The 17,275-nt window shown below is 38.7% G+C and overlaps 1 protein-coding gene across 4 annotated transcripts in view; it reads left to right on the plus strand.

Annotated features, from left to right (window-relative positions):
- OSBPL3 (oxysterol binding protein like 3) overlaps positions 1–17,275 on the plus strand; it is an 81,232-nt gene that overhangs the window by 8,584 nt on the left and 55,373 nt on the right. For all 4 annotated transcript variants that reach the window (XM_040075895.2, XM_040075906.2, XM_058422624.1 and 1 more), the window contains one exon: positions 9,929–10,049. The gene's annotated coding sequence lies outside the window, so the exon portion shown is untranslated. The remainder of the gene's footprint in view (positions 1–9,928; positions 10,050–17,275) is intronic.

Genomic DNA, 17,275 nt, shown 5'->3' on the forward strand with positions numbered 1-17,275 from the left:
GTGACTGTATCTCAGTGACATCAAGTGCCTGTTCTCACTTTGGGAGATAACAGCTTCTTTTTGAAGAGGCTTGGGAAATCTTGGTTTCTGGGGCACAGCTCAGCATTTGAAAACATTGGTGTTTTCCTAACTATGAATGCCATTTCAGTCTTGGTATTCCAGACGTGACAGTTCACACTGAACTCCCAAACACTCCTTGTCAAGTGGGTTTGCATTATTTACTTTAATATGACTAGGATGCATGGTTAGCATAAACACGCTCTTCTGTTCAGTGATGGAAGAGAGTTGTTTGCTTCTGGTTTGCTCAAATGTAAATAGTAGTTCAGACACTAGAGCCCTTCTACAAAAGGATCATCTTTGCTTGCTGTTAAGTGAATTTTATATTCTAAGCTAAAAAGAAAAAAAAAAAGTTTGTCTCATGACTATTAAAAAGACGCAATGCCTTTCTCACTATGGCCTGTCTCCCAGCACTCACATCTTGCAGAACTAGAATTCTTGAGGGATTTTCTTTCCTAATATCATTACTCAATACTCTGCAAGTGCATTGCTACTTGATCTACCTTGTGATGGCTTACTTAAGAAGAGACATGGTATAGGCTGTGCCTTTGTTGTACTTTAATTTATTGATAAAATCATATCTTATATTAGCCCAGCATGATGCACTTACAGCTGAGAGGAAGAGTGATCTTTGGTAATGTAACTAGGGATGAAAGGCAGGAAAATAGGATTTTATATTTTTTCTTAAATATTAATGTACAAAACTTAAATTTTTCTCTTTTTAGTCTGGTTTACTGGCTGCTTTTTTATTTCCTTGTGGGTTTTTTTGGCCCTTGAAAATCATGAGGGTGTTTTGAGTAAAACAGCCAAGTCATCTTATGAAATTGTCTTGCCCAGTCTTTGAATGCCACTGACACATTTGCATGCAAAAATGCTTTGTGAAATGTAGGAGGAGTGCAAACAAAAATTGCAAGGCATAGAAGGGTTAGATTTGTGCTCGGATTGACTTTGAGAAAGGGAGTTGTTTTAATCTCCTAGTTCTTCCTTGCATTGAGATTCTGAAGTGCTCTTTTCTCTGTGTCTGAGTCCCAGAACTCTGGGGACCGTAGTTGTCTTTGGAAAGGCAAGGGCATGCAAAGCATTGGCATCAAATCAAGAAGAAAATACGCGTAACTTTCATCGTTGGAATTGATGTAATTGAAGCTACCTATGACTGGTAGCCTAAACATAGATTCTAAAATATATACCATTTCCTTGATCTGCCATTTTAAAAAATTACTTTCCTTAAAAAAACCCCATGAAGACACACAAAAATTTTGCACAGAAGAAATACGTGTAAGCAAGTAAAGATGAAGTAATTTCTTTTTATTAATGGAAACCTAAGAGTATTAAGGCAAGGTCAGTTTTCAGCCCAGATTAAATCAGCGATAATAACATTGGCAAGTGGTATATAAAGACTTCCTTGCTGAAGGTGGCTGTAATGACATGTAATACGACTTGGAAGAGAGTTCCTGGATTGTTATGTTCAGTATTTGTTGCAGTCAATGCATTTGTATATTCCCTTTTGTAAAGTTCTGAACATCATCTTAAAGTAGTCAAAGCTTGTCGCATTAACAAATTATTTCAAAGCTTACATATTTGGACTAAAACTTTATTCCAGGATTATGGCTGAAAGTACCCACAACCAGTTTGTATGTCCAGCTGGATGAAATTATTTTCTCTTGGTATTTACAAGAGCGTGTGCACCTTTTGTAAAGTGACTTTCTCTCTGTGCAGGGGAGATGCTCTTTCCCCCAGTCAGTTTAGGAGACTTGCATTTAGACTTGAAGAGATGCAGGGGATCTGGTGATATGGCTGATTAGCTATGCTCATGGTATTCATTTCAGGAAAATATTCTGCTGCCAATCTTCCTTGCATAAACTTACATATATCACACCTGTGTCTTAGGTGCTATTTTTAAATTTTCTGACAGATTAGATAATGGTCAGATATTTGATGCTTTCCTTTATGGCTCTGTAGGAAATGCCTTAATTTATGCCATGGGTAGCTTTTTTTCTCTTTTCATACCTTCATCAATCTGGTAATGAGTTGATCAGACATGTATTCCATGGGAGTACTTTCCTCTCCTTGGTCACTTCCCACTGACTCAGCAGAACTTGTGCTTGGCTCACTCCTTGGATCCTGACCTTGCCTCCAGGGCTGATGAACTGCATCCCCTGTCACTGCTTCTGTTCATGTGGCTCCTCTCACCTGGTGTCCTAGTTGTTCAGTGCATCAGATGTGCCTCTGTACCTTTTGTCAGCAGCAACTTTTAGTAGACACCTCAATTCCCTTGCCAGTAGTAGGAGTATTAAATAAAACTAGCTGCAAGATAATTCTTGGCAACTTCTGGTGATCCATGCCCAGCCTGGTAATTTTTTACTGTCTGGGGCCAGTCAGTCACTTAGCAATTTTTCTACCAAATAAGATCATTATCAACTTTTTTTTTAATGCAGCTGTTGTTGAGTCCAGATAAGATCTAAGATTGTTCCTGTCTACTTTTAATTTTTTGTAAAAAGTTACTCTGTTACTATTGACTGTATGGTACTGATTGTATCGAGGCTGATGTCTTTTTGCTTTTTTCCCCATGGCTTCAACTCTAAAAAGAGGCACTCTGTTTGCTGTCCTGCCATCAGAGAATAGCTCCTCCAACTGTTTTTTTTTTTTTTTTTTTTTTGTCTGTTTTAGAAATACAGATTATAGTTTTAAATTATTTTATTGGCTAGAGGTGAAGTAGACATTAAAGCTTGAGAATACATGAAAGTTTTATTTGTAACTCTATGTGCAATTTAATCTGCCTTTTTTTTTTTTTTTTTTTTTTAGAACTCTGTAGTGGTTTCATGGTTTCATCTGTTTTTCTTCACATGTGCTCAGGAAGATGTTACTTTTAGTTTCGTGCTGGTTTTGGTAGTTTTCAGCTCTGTTTCATAATTGGCATCCTGTATTTGTTTCTTTAGTAAGAAATTTTCACTTCCAGGTTATTACTTCATATAGTTTCTATGAGTTGTTGAAGCATTTAGTTTCTAATATCTTTTAAATATTTTTTTTAAGATATAACTTTATTCCTGTACTTTAGCATTTGAGGTGCAACTTCTTTAATCAACTTCTTCTCTGCCTTTTGGGAGCTGTGGTGAAGTGCTTATCTAGTTGGGCCTATGTAATCTTCCAAGTTATCTGTTGCATGCTGCATTCCATGAGGCATTTGCAGATTTCTTTATGCACATTTAATGAAGCAGCAACTCAGCATTTTCAATTTAGAGTGTCCGAACTCCCTAGTCTACTTAAACTTCATATGAGTCATAAGTTAATCTCTTGTAATGCCCAACTCACTGGGATATTTTTCGTTCTAATAAAATGAAGTCTGTAGCAAGGCTGGTTTCTTTGAATCTGCCGCGGACTCTGAGCAAGGCTGTCCTTTTTAAGTGCGGTTGGTTTTGTTTTCATGTTTTTGTTTTTTTTTTTTTTTTACTCAGTGGAATTCTGTAAGTTCTTTTGTAATGGCCTGTTTTTTCTTGAATCTATCACAATATTAAGGGGTGCATGTTCGAACACCACCTCTCTGGGCTTTTTGTGAATAGCATATGCATTTCATTATGTTTTAGCCACTAAGATGCAGTTGTCCCTATGATATTTAATTCAGGTGCATTAGTTTCATAGTGGAGGCCTCTTTTTTTTAAGTACACAAATACTTTAGAATGTTTTATCTCGTCATGCCTGTTTACCCAGGCAGACTACTTGTCTTCCTGAACCCTGTTCTAATCTGTGCTAGGACTTTCAGCCCTTTATCAAGCAATCAGAGATAAGAGTCCTTCTTGGTCACATTCTCGTTTTCCTTTACTTGTGCATCGAGGTTGGAGGTGGAGGTTGTGTGGGTGCCCAACAACTCTCACTTCTCACTTTCATCTGTAGCTCACTCCCTGGGTGCGTCACCTTGTCCTTCATGGTCAGTGTCCTTGTCTGGTAATTGAGAGTCCTTGGGCAGGAGAGTCCTGCTGAGTGACTCTGAAATGCTGCAATGTTTCACCCGTCTTTCTCTCTCATTAGTTTAATGCCTCTTTATCAAGTCACTTGAGGTATAGCTGGATCAATTGTTTGAAGTCCTGCCATATAAATAATCTCTAGAGTCTGTCCTCCCCTCGTTAAATAACTTTGGAACACCCTGATAGAATATAGCTTTGAATCAGCAGGGAAATCCATAGAGAGCAAGGGACCAAGGGGAAAGCCAACGTGTGTGAAACTGTTCTCTTAAATGTTTTTATATTTTATAAACATAAAAAACCACCCTCATGTTGCATTTGAGTGAGTATAAGTAGCTAACTGAAAATACTTATGTCATTTTCTTTCAGTCACAAATACAGTAGTAGCTGTTGCCAAGGGTTATCTCTGAATAAACTTACTGTGATTAGGTTGAAGCTTCTGCAGGATAGTGTTTATTTATTCTGGTGGATATTATCTATTTACTCTGATGGATCTTGTTGTTTTAATGTAATTGCTTTTGAATTAATGCTTTCATACAGTTTTGTGAATATTTAGGCCACAATTGTCCTGACCTGAGGCTGATAATGCCTTTTTTTTTTCTTTTTTTGTGGCTTTCTTTATATACACGTGACTCTTAAGAGGGGAAGGAGTTACACTGTACGTGTTCTAATTTTGGAGAGCAGAGCAAAATCTCTTCAGTGAAGATGGAAGCCAAGAAAACAAATTACCTTTTTCTGGTATCTTTTCTGTCCTGCTAATCCCCAGATCCAGATTTAGAAGCATTATGTGTCTGTCCGCCGTAGCTGCGTGGTTTCTTTCCGGTCTGATGCTGCAGTTGCGTTGGCTGATCTCCACCGTTCCTCCCTCCTTTCGCTCGTGTGGGTTTTTCTGCTGATTTCTTAAAAGGCAGCATGTGGTGTGTCTCTACTCACTGCACCTCACATGGTGATTTCAGATGTGGGGAGAAGGTGAGAGCAGGCTGCCTGCCCTGCCTCTGCCTGGTTGCTGCTGCCTGAGAGCGAACAGCTCGACTCGGAGGAGCCCCATGGAGTTCTGGGGCACTGAGCTCTGATTCGTGACAGCTAACACATAGCTGTAAGACTGTATTTATCCACACTGCGTGCGTGTTGTTTTGTACACTTTGCAGGGTTTTTTAACCATCAGTTGTTCTAAATACTCTGTTGTGATAGGCAGAGTTTTAAAATAAAAATGTCTTCTGTAAGAATAATTAGTTCTAGTGTACAAAGGGCCTCTGGTGCTCATCCCTATTTTTGATGCTATTTGCCCACACTTTGATTTCTTACTTCAGAAAGAAAAATATTAATGGGAATGAGTGTCATGATTTTGTGCTTTACCAGAAGCTGGTAAATGAAGTCTGCACCTGCACTGATAGTGGGGAGCCTTTCTGTTCTGGGGCAGCTCAGCTAGCGGTAGAGCACAGATGTCCCAGTGCAGAACAGTGCGTGTCAGGAAGCTCACTTGAGAGCTCACCTCTCTTAGACAGCAAACAGATGTAGTTCTTTTAACCTGTTATATTCAGCCTGGTCTGCACCTCAGAAATGGTAGGTCAGAGGGCAGAAAATCAGTGGCATACTACCTTTGGTCTTGTTCAGTGTAGTAGGTACTTCTTGGCAGCCCTCCAGGCAGTGTTTCTAAAGTGCTTGCACAGCTCTAACTCAGGCAATCCTGGGATTTTACAGCTGACGTGAAGGGCTGGGTTATGTGGCATTTGGTGATTCATATGGTCTGGTAAATACTTTATTTTCCATAAGTAGCATTATTCTTTTCCCCACTCAATAAAGGAGAAGGGGGTGGATGAAACTAGAGAGAAAATAGTAAGATGGCCAAATGATGGTTTGGAGGGGAAAGAACAAAGTTTGGAGTTCTGGCCTGAGGGATCATGGGAAGACTTTTCATTGCAGCAGTAGTTACTTTTGATTTAACTCCATGGATTGTAGAAAAACTGTGAGCACTTTAATTACATAATGACCTCTAGAATGAAGGTGAACAGAAATGCTGAATTCGTAGAACACATTTCTAGCTGTCAGCCAAATTTTCTGAGTGAAACCCGTTATCAGCTCGGAGAGGGGGAAATGAAGCTTGCTATATGGCACTTTTTGTTACATTTTTTGAGCTCTTTATTGGGTGTTAGAAGGCAGAAGAGAGAATTTGTTTCATGCCTTTATTGGAGTGCCGCAGTCTCAGCTGTTCCAGCAGATTTTGGAGCCCCTCGTGTAAGCGGTGCCAATAGAGTGGCTGCAGGGAAGGGGCAGGCTGTATATGAGTGTGTAGCCTTGCTCCTCTTCCTGCCTTGTGGTGCCCAGCGAGGTGGCACAGGAAGAAGTGTGTGCGCACCCCAGCAGCTTGCTGGGAGAGACATCATCTTTGACTGGAGGCACAGGGCAAGCAAGATTTACAGTCGGCTAATAAAGTGCTAAAATGGCACAGTTTGAAAAGGTATGCATGCTTCCATCACCTGCTGTAACTGGAACCAGAGCGGTGGAACAGGGAAACATTCGGTCTCTTGAAAAGCAGGAGTTCTGAATGAGTGTTGGAGACTAATGTAATCATCTTAATGGTTTGCTTCCTGCTTCGCTGCGGTAACATGCCACTGTGTACGCCTGTGTGCTTTTTCTAACGAGAAGATTTTTCCCTCCTTGTAAGACAGAAAAGCTGAAGGGGAGCTATTAAATTCTGAAAGCTATATTTAGCTGGGAGCAATTAAAGCTAGCACTGTATAATGACACTTGAGACTAGCTTATCCATCAGGCAAACGGTAAGATTTTAATGTTTGGTTTCAGTCAGACTTGGCTTGACTGTTAACTTTTGCTTACGTTCATTAAATACTGCATTTTAGAAGGTGTGTCTGGTGTGGGTTGTTTTGAAGAAGTTATTTGCTTTCTTACTGCTCTCACTTTGTTCCTCCTTCCATTTTCAGTGTAAACCCCCATAGTCTCATGTTGCTTTTGAAAGAGGTAGAGTTCTGCTCTACCCTCCAGTCAGCAGATGCCTGGTTTGCTCTTTTCATCATCTTCGTGCTTTTGCAGCATGTTGGTGCAGTGAAATGACTCTGCAAACGCTATGGCTAAAAATTTGGCTTTTTCCCTCTTTAGTTATTAATTGGATTAATTTTCCACTCTAATTTCACTCTGTAGTCATGTTGCTACCAGCTTTAGTAGAACTTGCTGTGGGGATAATTGGTTAACTTTGAGAAGGGAGAGAATTGGCTGGTTCTTCCCCGAGGGCCCAGTTCTGCTTCATGCAGACTTATACCAAATTGCACTCTATTGTCAGACTGAGTCTTTGCTACACTCTTGGTAGGCTCTTCTGAGAAATGTGTGGCTTCCTTAGGACTAATACAGTACAAAACAGCTTAATTAATTGCTGTAGAGTTGTTAAGAGGTCAGCTATTGCATGATCTTTGTTTGTTTGTTTGTTTTCCTTGGGTACCAAATAATTAATTTTCTCAGTTCTGCATTAAATGAACATCCCTCTATGATGCTTATGTGAGCTATAGTCATCCACTGCAAGGTATGTTTATTGTTCAGTTTGTCCTTGTATTCCAGTGCATCAGGCTCTAGAATTTTTCTGGTCTAATGTTTTTGAGTATGCCTGTGCAACTATGGGTTACTTTTTTATTGAATAGACACAGAAAAAGTTATAAAACAATCAGCAGTTCCATTAAGCTGATCTGGATTTCCCAGATGATTTTAGAAATTGTGTACCGGTGTTGCAAAATATTCAAAATCATATGAGTGCTTCTTTATGCTCATTGATCAGAAGAGATCTCTTGAGTACAGTGGTTTGGGAACCAAGAGGGAACATGGAGCCTTTTTGGACCAGCAAATTGTGAAGGAAATTTCATTTTGGAAGGAGGAAAACTTGATGTCCATGCAAAAATGTGGAAAGATTGTGGAACAGCAAAAGCATCACTGGGCTTTTTGGGGTGATAGTGGTTGATACAACCGTCGGCTTCCTGAACTGCTGATGGCCTAAGGTGCCTCATGAAGGATGCTTAGGCTGTGTCTCCTTATACCTGTCACTTTCCTTTAGGGTCCTTCTAGGGTCCCTGTTATTTCAATGTGATATGAAATATACCCCTAGTAACTAATATAGTTCTTTGTAACCTATATCGGATAATTTTTTTCCTGTTTTTCTTATGGTGTTCATGCAAATAGCACAAAGAATTAAAGGCACAAAATTTTCATATCTATAGCTTCTCGGGTTCTTACAAAGGCTTTTTATAAGGTTATTCTGTTGCCTTAACCATGAGAAGTTTTTAATATATGATTAGTTGGAAGTTTCAAATGTAGAACAGCTTAATTTTTGAGTTACTGGGAAAAATGCCAGCCATAGATTTGGGAAAGTCTGAGTAATAAAACCATAAAGCTGGTTCATTGCTCAAATATGTTGTTATTTCAGCTACCTCTGCCCACTGCATGTTCCTACAGGCTAAAAATGTCAATAGGCTCTTATATTAATAGTTATTTTAGGACTCTAATCTTAAAAGGCAGTGCAATGAAAGAACCTTAGATTAATCAAAAATATCAGAGTTAACATATCAAGTGTTCTTTCTTACTCTAGTTTAAAAAACTTCCACCCTTAATACTTAGATGATTAAAAATGCACAAGTTCATGCGTTAAATTATCCTAAAATTAAATCACAGATGTTTAAACTACAAACCAGATGGGGACACTGGCATTTTTAGGAATCAATATAGATGAAGCAAGAAATTGAGTGTAAATGTGAAATTAGGAGATATTAAATGCAGACGGCTCATAGGAGAAGACAAAAGTATAGCTCAAAGCTCTGAGTTGAAAACAGGGAAAAGAATCTCCTTTTTGCTTGGAAAATATGCTAAGATTGTAAGAATAATATTAAATAAGGGCAGTAATGTCAATTCAAGAAATGCAGAAGAATTTAATTTCAATACTGAATTAAAGCTGTAATCTGACAGCATGTAGAAGTAATAGCTAAGAAAAAGTTAAATTGTAAGAGTAATCTAAATTCAAAACTTATCACAAGTAACTTGAAGAATTGTGTGTTTCGAATATTGAAGAAAGATCAGGGAAGCCTCAGCATTGGAGAAAGCCTAGCAGTGTATTTTTATAAACAGTATGTGGTACTCAGACACTGGGGCTGATTGATTGCAGACTTTTGGAAAATTTGTCATCAAACTGATGTGGGAACTGACTCGGTGCAGTAGAAATTCAATTCTAATAATTGGAATGAAGGACCTCACAGTCCATGAATATAAAGGCAGACTACACCGTCGTTCCTTTTTAGCTCAAATGGAGCACATTAAACTTTGTCATAAGCAATTTCTGTTTGGTTGTGTTCATGTACAGAGAAGTCCTTCAGGCTGCTAAAACTGTAAAACTGGATTGTCTTCAGAAAAAGTGCATTTGACTAAATGTCAAAAACATGTGTTAGTTGCTTCAAAGCAACGGCTGAATGATGATACAAGTTTGTCAAGGAGTAGCACCCCGGTATCTATTTCTGTGCAGGATTCTTCTTTCTTGTTTTGTGCTGACAAGATGTTTGGGTGGGTTTCCCACAGCCTCAGTAGAGTGACACACTGGTGCAGAGTTCTGGCTCTTCAGAGCAAGAAGGGTTTCTCTTACAAAGTGCATTGCTCTCTTAGTGTATTAGCAGACTAAAACTCAAGTTGCTTAGTTATATGGGAGAATGTGGCTATCCTGAATTTTGAATGCATATCTTTCAGAAAAAAAAGTCAGCTGTAGATGCTGTATTTTAGGATATATTTTGAGAGGAGAGAATGTACAAAAAAACAAGGTAGAAAAATTTTCATTCATATATTCTACTTGTTACTTCCCTTGTGCTTCTCAGGTGTGAAAGGACAACACAGCAGGAAGTTTTATTTCTCACCTGATTTTTTGGTTTGTTTTTCAGATCCAACACAAGACTCATGTGAGCTTGCCACATCCTGCCTAATGGTAACAGCTCATACTTTCACTTCTGTAAGAGAAGAGATTTGGATTCTTCCTAGTGGCAGTGATGCTACCCACTCACTGTAAGTCAGTCATCCTTCTGCCATGGCTGTGTTGCCCTCCTTCTAGGGAAGCAGAGGTTAAATTGTTGTGGAGCGTGTTTTGACCTAGAGGGAGCACGATCAAAGAAGCTGTGTAAAAAGCTTCCTGGTACAAAGAATCACTCAGTCAATGGAGAATGGGAGAGGACTACAGTGCAGCTGTGAAGAGGCAGCAGTTCAGTCCCCTTTTGGGATAAGGGGGTTTTTTGTTGGTCTGTATTGTGTTTAGGTTCCCCTCAGTCTAAGGCTTTGGGGTTTCCACTGATCACCCACCGAGTCAGGAAGGGGGACTCTCACCCATTGCACCATTGGACTATGAGGTTTGTGTCTCATTCTGAAATGTTCTCTCTAGACTGCAGCCAAATATAGGGCTTGGGCAAGGCTGAGATTGTGTTATCGGTGACAGTGAAAAATTTCTTGTCTTGCTGATGGGTTATTTTGCCAGAGTGTTCACTAATTGTGAAATTTAGCATTAGGAGAAAATTCTGTCCTGAGTCCTATTTCCAGTCATGGCACTCATGGTATTTTATCTTCTCTAATAGTATGTAAATGTAGTCACAATGCATTCTGAATACTTAACAATTTCTCTTTTGTTGTAGGAACATTGATATTGTATTTGAACTTTCTGGCTAGCTGCTTGTGCTGCATTTCAACTTTTTAAATGTTTGTATATGTGCACATGTGTATAAATAAATATATTCTTGTCCTTTTAAACCTGTAGGTTTACTAGATTAGTATTTTAGAACACATAGGATGGTTAGCATGGTGTAGGCCTTACGTGCATGTAATTTACATATTTGATTGCAGTTTTGGAAGGCTGGGTGTTCTGAAAAGTGCAGTTCTTACAGTCCTGTATATGAACTGATGTCTTTAAAATCTGTCTCGATAGACTTACATGAACCTTTTACTTGTAAACCAGAATATTGCACTGCTGTTTACACTAGTTTCTTATTGTACTTGCACCTGTGTCTGTGTAGGCTTAATCACTGCTTTAAATTTGGTGAATTTTTAGGCTTAATCTGTTTCTCTTGTGAGTGTGTAAAAGGTATCACTAGCTCTATGATGCCCGATAGGAACTTTTTTTCCTCTGGAAAGCTGGAGATGAGTCATGAGAACTGAAGTATGGGGCAGGCACAAAGACTGAATCTTTGCTAGATGTGACTGCTGTAAAGCACATTAAAAACCACATATGTTTTCAGCTTCTCTAAATCAGAAGCTGTAAAGGTGTCAATGGAGGAGACCAAGGAGTGAAAAATACTTCCACTTGGTTATTTCTGTTGTTAGGTACTGCCATACTGCTCCAATGGGAGGTGCCCAGTTGCTATAGGATCCTTTTTCTTATGAAGATAGTGGAGTTTATCTACACTATTACAAAACAGTTCACTGATAAAGTTGGGAAGTTTTATGTTTAAGTAGCAAACCAAAGTTTTGTGATTGCCTAAGGACTTTCAAAACATTTCTGTATGAGGCAGGAATGAACACAGAACCTGCCCCACCCCAGTGTGCAACACTTGGCAATTTTATTTACAGAGGGGGTTCCTGTGGAACAGATACAGTTGTGACTTCACGTGGAGTCATGCAGGAAACCTGTGAAAAACTCTGGTCAAGACCTTACCTGCTTGTTGTAATCTTTCTAGCGTTCCCCATTAAAAGGCAACTTTGATAGCAAGGGTGGTAGATTTACAGGGATACAAGGCTGACAGCGTTTGAACAGTTACGAAAAGGGAATTTTTCATTGCTCCTCTAATAGCAGCAGCAGAAGACTGAAATGAGAATTAGGATTTATCTTAACAATAATGCTTCCATTTTCATACTGAACATAGTACAATCCTGTTGGTATATGTTCTTGGAATGCGTTAATACTTTGTAACACCCTGTTTTTGAGATACCTTAAATCTCACATTAAAACGTGGTATAATTTCACTGAATAGCTCTGTACCTTTTGGAAAAGGAAAGAAACAGTAGCTGGTGCTCAAGGTGAATTCACCTTTAAGTGGCTCTCTTAAATTAATTTTTACAAGCTTGAAAATTGAATCTATGGCTGTTACAGAAGCGACTTCTGTCACTGAGCCTTTAGAAGAATTCTTTACTGCTGTCCTGAATGTGGGAAAATACAGTGAGTGATCCTCAGTCCACGTCATTTTTTTCTTTTCTTTTTTTTTTTTCCTTTTTTTTTTTTTTTTCTTTTTTTTTTTGAGAAAACTTCATGGAAGCCTTGTGTGCTTTGGTCTTTGTTGGTATTATCTTATTATTTTAGTTTTACCAACCTAAAATTCCAAGCTGAGTTCTTTGGTACAAATATTATGTACATTGACTATTTGGTTTTATCTCTCTTATGGAAGGTATTTAATTTTACTTATTAAGCTGAATATTGGCATCTCAGTGCTGTCTGTTGGCTCTTTACTAATAGTCTTATATGAAATACTCTTATACAGAACAAAATTCTGTGTTAAAATATATAATTTAGGACTTCCTCTGAAGGTAAAAGAGGCCAAATCTTAGCATGCATATGCTTGTAAATACAAAAATAACTAATGTATAACCCTAGCTTTTCTGTACAAGCTCATGACTATAAATTTAAGCCACATCTCTCAGATGTTTCTTTTGGAATTAGCTAAGAATATTTGTACTAACTTGTTCAGTGAATAGCAGCATAGGTAAACCTCCTGCAGAAACAAAGTGAAGCAGGGAAGAAAAAGGCTGTTTTTTAATTTCTTGTCGTACTAGTTGCTATTGAAATGAATTAGTTTTGTTATTTTTTAAGGCCAAAACAAACTGTTACATCTGAGTATCATGGATGGCATCTGTAATTGGGAGAGGTGAATAAGCAGGTTACCTACCTCATGGAAGTATAATTTGTGGTTTTTTAGTTTTAGTCATAGATACTTTGATCTATTTAGACAGAGTAACTTTGAAATAAGCAGACTGCTGATTTTATATGATCTCAGAATAAAATAATTTTTAGGACTTGTCTCAATAGAATATTAATGTTTATGGAATTACGAAAAGGAAGAAGAAATATACAGGCACAGTTTCATTAATACAGCATGATATTATTTATCATTTAAGTGCACCTTTTAGGGCAAATTGTTGCTTGTAAATGCCAAGTGTGTCAGGCTGATGTTTGGCTAGAGGTGGTGTGCCAAGGTTGTGAACTCCCTGGCCGTGTGGTGCCAAGGTGACAGGCCATTCTCCCTGGATTAGGGACAGAGGATGCCACACACAGGAAAATTCAGGTCTTTTTAGTAGTTACTGCTTCCTACTTTGGCAGAGACTATGGACTTTAAATGCTTGAAATTGCTAATTAGCATAGCCAAAAGTAACTTAGAAGATCATGAGCCTTGTCTTATGTTATGGAAACTTTAGAATCCTTACACTTGAATGCAGAGAAAATTGGTGACTGCTGTGTGTCTGGTTGTTCCAGAGACCATCAGCTGGGTTAACCTTCCCATTTTAGCAGTGGGAACAAGTTGCCTTCTTACTGACATTACAGTGAGGATTTTACAAAGTGAGATTCTGCATATTGCTTACAGAAAGTGATACAGATCGTCCATATTTTTACCAGTGAAAATGTTTTGATCACACCCTCACTGAGCAGAAGCATACACTTTTCATGAACTCAGTCCTGTGATGTACATCATTTTTTTTGCTTGGGGAAGCCAAAAGAACTTGCCTCTTCTTTTAAGAGTAGCTCTAAGAAACATTTGTCTTTCAGTATATGTTTGAACACGTGCTTCTGCCAGCCTTATCTGTTTTCAAGAAGATGGGGTAAATTTTTCCTCTTTGCTAGTGTAACCTCTGGTTATTTCTTTATTTGTCCACTAGATGAAGAATAGACATAAGATACAGATACATCAGAAGGCAGAAGATTTGTCAGGTTTCAAAGGTGGCCTTAGAAATGAAGACCAACAGCTGTATAGCTCTGTAGTTGTATAGCTTCAGGGCCCCTCTTTCCAGTTGTGCCAGAGCAGAGGTTTTGTGTGTGAGCAAATTGCAGGAGAGTGGAGGAGAAGACTGCAGTTGTTGGTGGGCTCCTCTAGAGAGGTACTGAGGGTATGAGACTGAATCCTCCATCCTACCATGCTGTAATAGTGAATGAGGTATGGCTTTGGCCTCTAATGGCTGTTGCTTATTCACTGATTCCTAGTTTATATGCCTTATACTCACATTTGCCTCAGAGAAAAGGTCATATTCTTGTTTTAATTTGTAAGACAGGTTGTCATAACACCAGGTATTTGAAGACAAAATGAGAATTATATTGTTTCTTTAGTTTGGAAGAAGCAGAAAAATATTATGGTTAATGAAGTAGTTACTTCTCAAGGAGAAATAAAGATTACTTTTAAGACTGAGAAAAATGTTAACAGTATAATTTTTTTGAGCTATGTGCATAAAGTTCAGTGGCTTCTTCAGTTTCAGTAAGTGGGCATCTCTTACACTAATGTTTTAATCTTATTTTATCCTTGTATGCTTGCCCAGGAATGTAGTGTCATAGATTTTTTTGTTGTTGTTGCACTTCTTATCAAACCATATATGAAGGATGAAAAATGGTCAAACCCGATGAAGTGTAAATATCAATGGTGATGAATAAACAGATTTTTTTTTTTAATTGTAACATTTGCCGTATTTGTTTAATGAGTTTTTTAAACTTACCCAGCTTTATACATCTCACACACAAAATGTCTGTTGTGGAGACACGTGCCTTTTAGTGACCAAACCATAGCAAGAATTTTTCAGGCTATAGAAGTACATTCTCACATCAACTTATGTTTCAAGAACATCAACATTCTGAGAGAAAACCAGGGAAGGTGTTACCTGACAGGGAGTAAAACACACAGACACAATAGTGAGCATCAGAACAATGATGAAAATATAAATTGATGATAAAATGATGAAAAAGCTTTAAGAAGCCTTCAGTGCAGCAGTGTGTTTTACTGACTTTCACTGCTCTTCCCTTCAGAGAAGTCCAGGTGTCTTCCCTGTCTCTAGATCCGGAGGAGACCTGGGCTCTGCTGCTGTATTTTTGGAGGATAGGAAGTTATTAAAGAAAAGGAAGTTTTTGATCTAAGACCGGATTTCATATGATGCTCTACCTTGAAAAGTAGCAAAAAATATCTTTTTTCTTTCCCCTTAAGTTTTGCCCACGGTGTGCTTGTCCCCTGGAGTTTTTTTACTTCCAGTGCTTAAATACCTGAACAGTTTGACAACTGTCTACAGGTGTGTTTGAATGTACTTCAAGCAGTACTTTATTTTAAACAGCAGGAATTATGCTTTCAGAAAAATCAAAGAAACTCAAGTTATTATCCTACTTTAGAAGTCTAATAATAAAGAATTAATCAAAATATTGACACTAGTCATTCTGTAGCACAGTATTTGTTTGGAACTTCTAACAAGCTCTCAAATGCTACAAATAGAAATACTTTTAATTCTTGGGGGCTCTTACATGAGCTAAAAGATAGAAACTCTCAGCTGCATTAATGGTCCGGAGGCAGCAGTACTCAGTGTGGTGACTGTGAAAAAACTGTATTTCTGGTTGAGGGACACCAACAGAATTTGGTGTTGCTTATGAGAAGGATAAGGCAGACTGAAGAATGGCCCTGTCCCTTTGTGTGTAATTCTTTTAATGCCAGCTTTTATTGGGCAACAACTCTTTGCTTCTAAAGATTTAAACTGTTAATGTTGTTTTGAACACATTGTGATGCGTCATGTGCCACTCCCTGCCTGCTTTTATTTTTGCCATCACTGGACAAAATCATAGTAACAGGTGGTTAGCAAAGTAAAATGTATCTTAAGAAGGGCTAATTTATAGTTTTACCCTTAATACCATTCAGCACCTGGCCAGCAGCTTTTGAGGGAAAATCTTTGTTTCAGGAGAAATAGAAAAAGCATTCACTGTTTAGGTCCAGCTTGGGAACTCCTAAAGAAATTGGATTTTCCACTGCGTGGAGTGAGACAGGCTACACAATCTAGAATTTAAAAGTTCAGTGGATCTTGATTTGTTGTGAGGGTAGTGTAAAATAAACATTTTTATGGCTATTTGTTCCATCTTGTCAAATTATAGTTTGTACTTCGCCTTTAACATTTTTACATATGGTTTGGGCTTGATTTGTCCGGGTTTTTTGATTGTTGGGTTGGCTTTTTTTTTCCTCTTTTTGTTGTTTTGTGGTTTTTTTTCAGTACCATATAGCTATTGAGGAAATCTAAAAGAAACCACTAATTAAGAGGTGGTGATAGCTAAGTAACAGCTGTTCAGGGCATGATTCAGCATCTCCTGCTGCAACTAAGCTTCCCCTGCAAGTTGTGAAATCTCAATCTATCCTGTATTTGCAAAATCCTTGGTAAAGTAATGCAGGTGACCAGGGTGCAGGGACTGCCACAATGGGCGTGTGGTGGGTTGACACCAGGTGCCCATGTAAACCACTGGGTCACTCCCTTCAGCTGGATGGGGAAGAGAAAATATAATGAAAGACTCATGGGTCAAGATAAGGACACAGAGAGATCACTCAGCAATTGCTGTCATGGGCAAAACAGTCTTGACTGAGGGGAAATTAATGTAATTTAGTGCCTGTCAAATGAGAATAATGAGAAATAAACCCAAATCTGAAAACACCTTCCCTTCATCCCTCCCTTCTTTCAGGCTCAGCCTCCAACTCTTCTTCCTTCCTCCCAGTGAACAGGGAGTGGGGAATGAGGGCTGTGGTCACATCATCACAGATTGTCTCTGCTGCTCTTTCCTCCACAGGGGAAGGACTCCTCACTCTCTTGTTCTCCTCCAGTGTGGGGTCCCTCTCATGGCAGACACTCCTCCATGAATTCCTCCTTTCCAAGGGCTGTAGTTAATCATCAACTGCTCCAGTGTGTGTCCCCTGGGGGGTCACAGAATTTGTGAATGCTTCTAAAACGGGATTTTGGCTTTAAGCTGGAGGCCCTTTTAACAGTATCTTGTAAGAAATAAGGAACCACTAATACCATCCTTTGCCTGGATCTGTGTGGGATGCTCCAGCTGTGCTGTACAGGCTCTTCACTGAAGAGTTGGACTCAATGATCCTTGTGGGTCCCTTCCAACTCAGAATATTCTGTGATTCAGTTGTCACCTGTGGGAAGATAAATTCATGGGTTTTTCAGTTACGTAACCGTGCATCACATTTCATTTAACTTATAGCCCAGAAATCTGACTGTAATGCACTCAATATGATGTGTGCGTTTAAAAC

This window comes from Hirundo rustica, chromosome 1 (genome assembly GCF_015227805.2).
Source record: "Hirundo rustica isolate bHirRus1 chromosome 1, bHirRus1.pri.v3, whole genome shotgun sequence".
Lineage (NCBI taxonomy): Eukaryota > Metazoa > Chordata > Aves > Passeriformes > Hirundinidae > Hirundo > Hirundo rustica.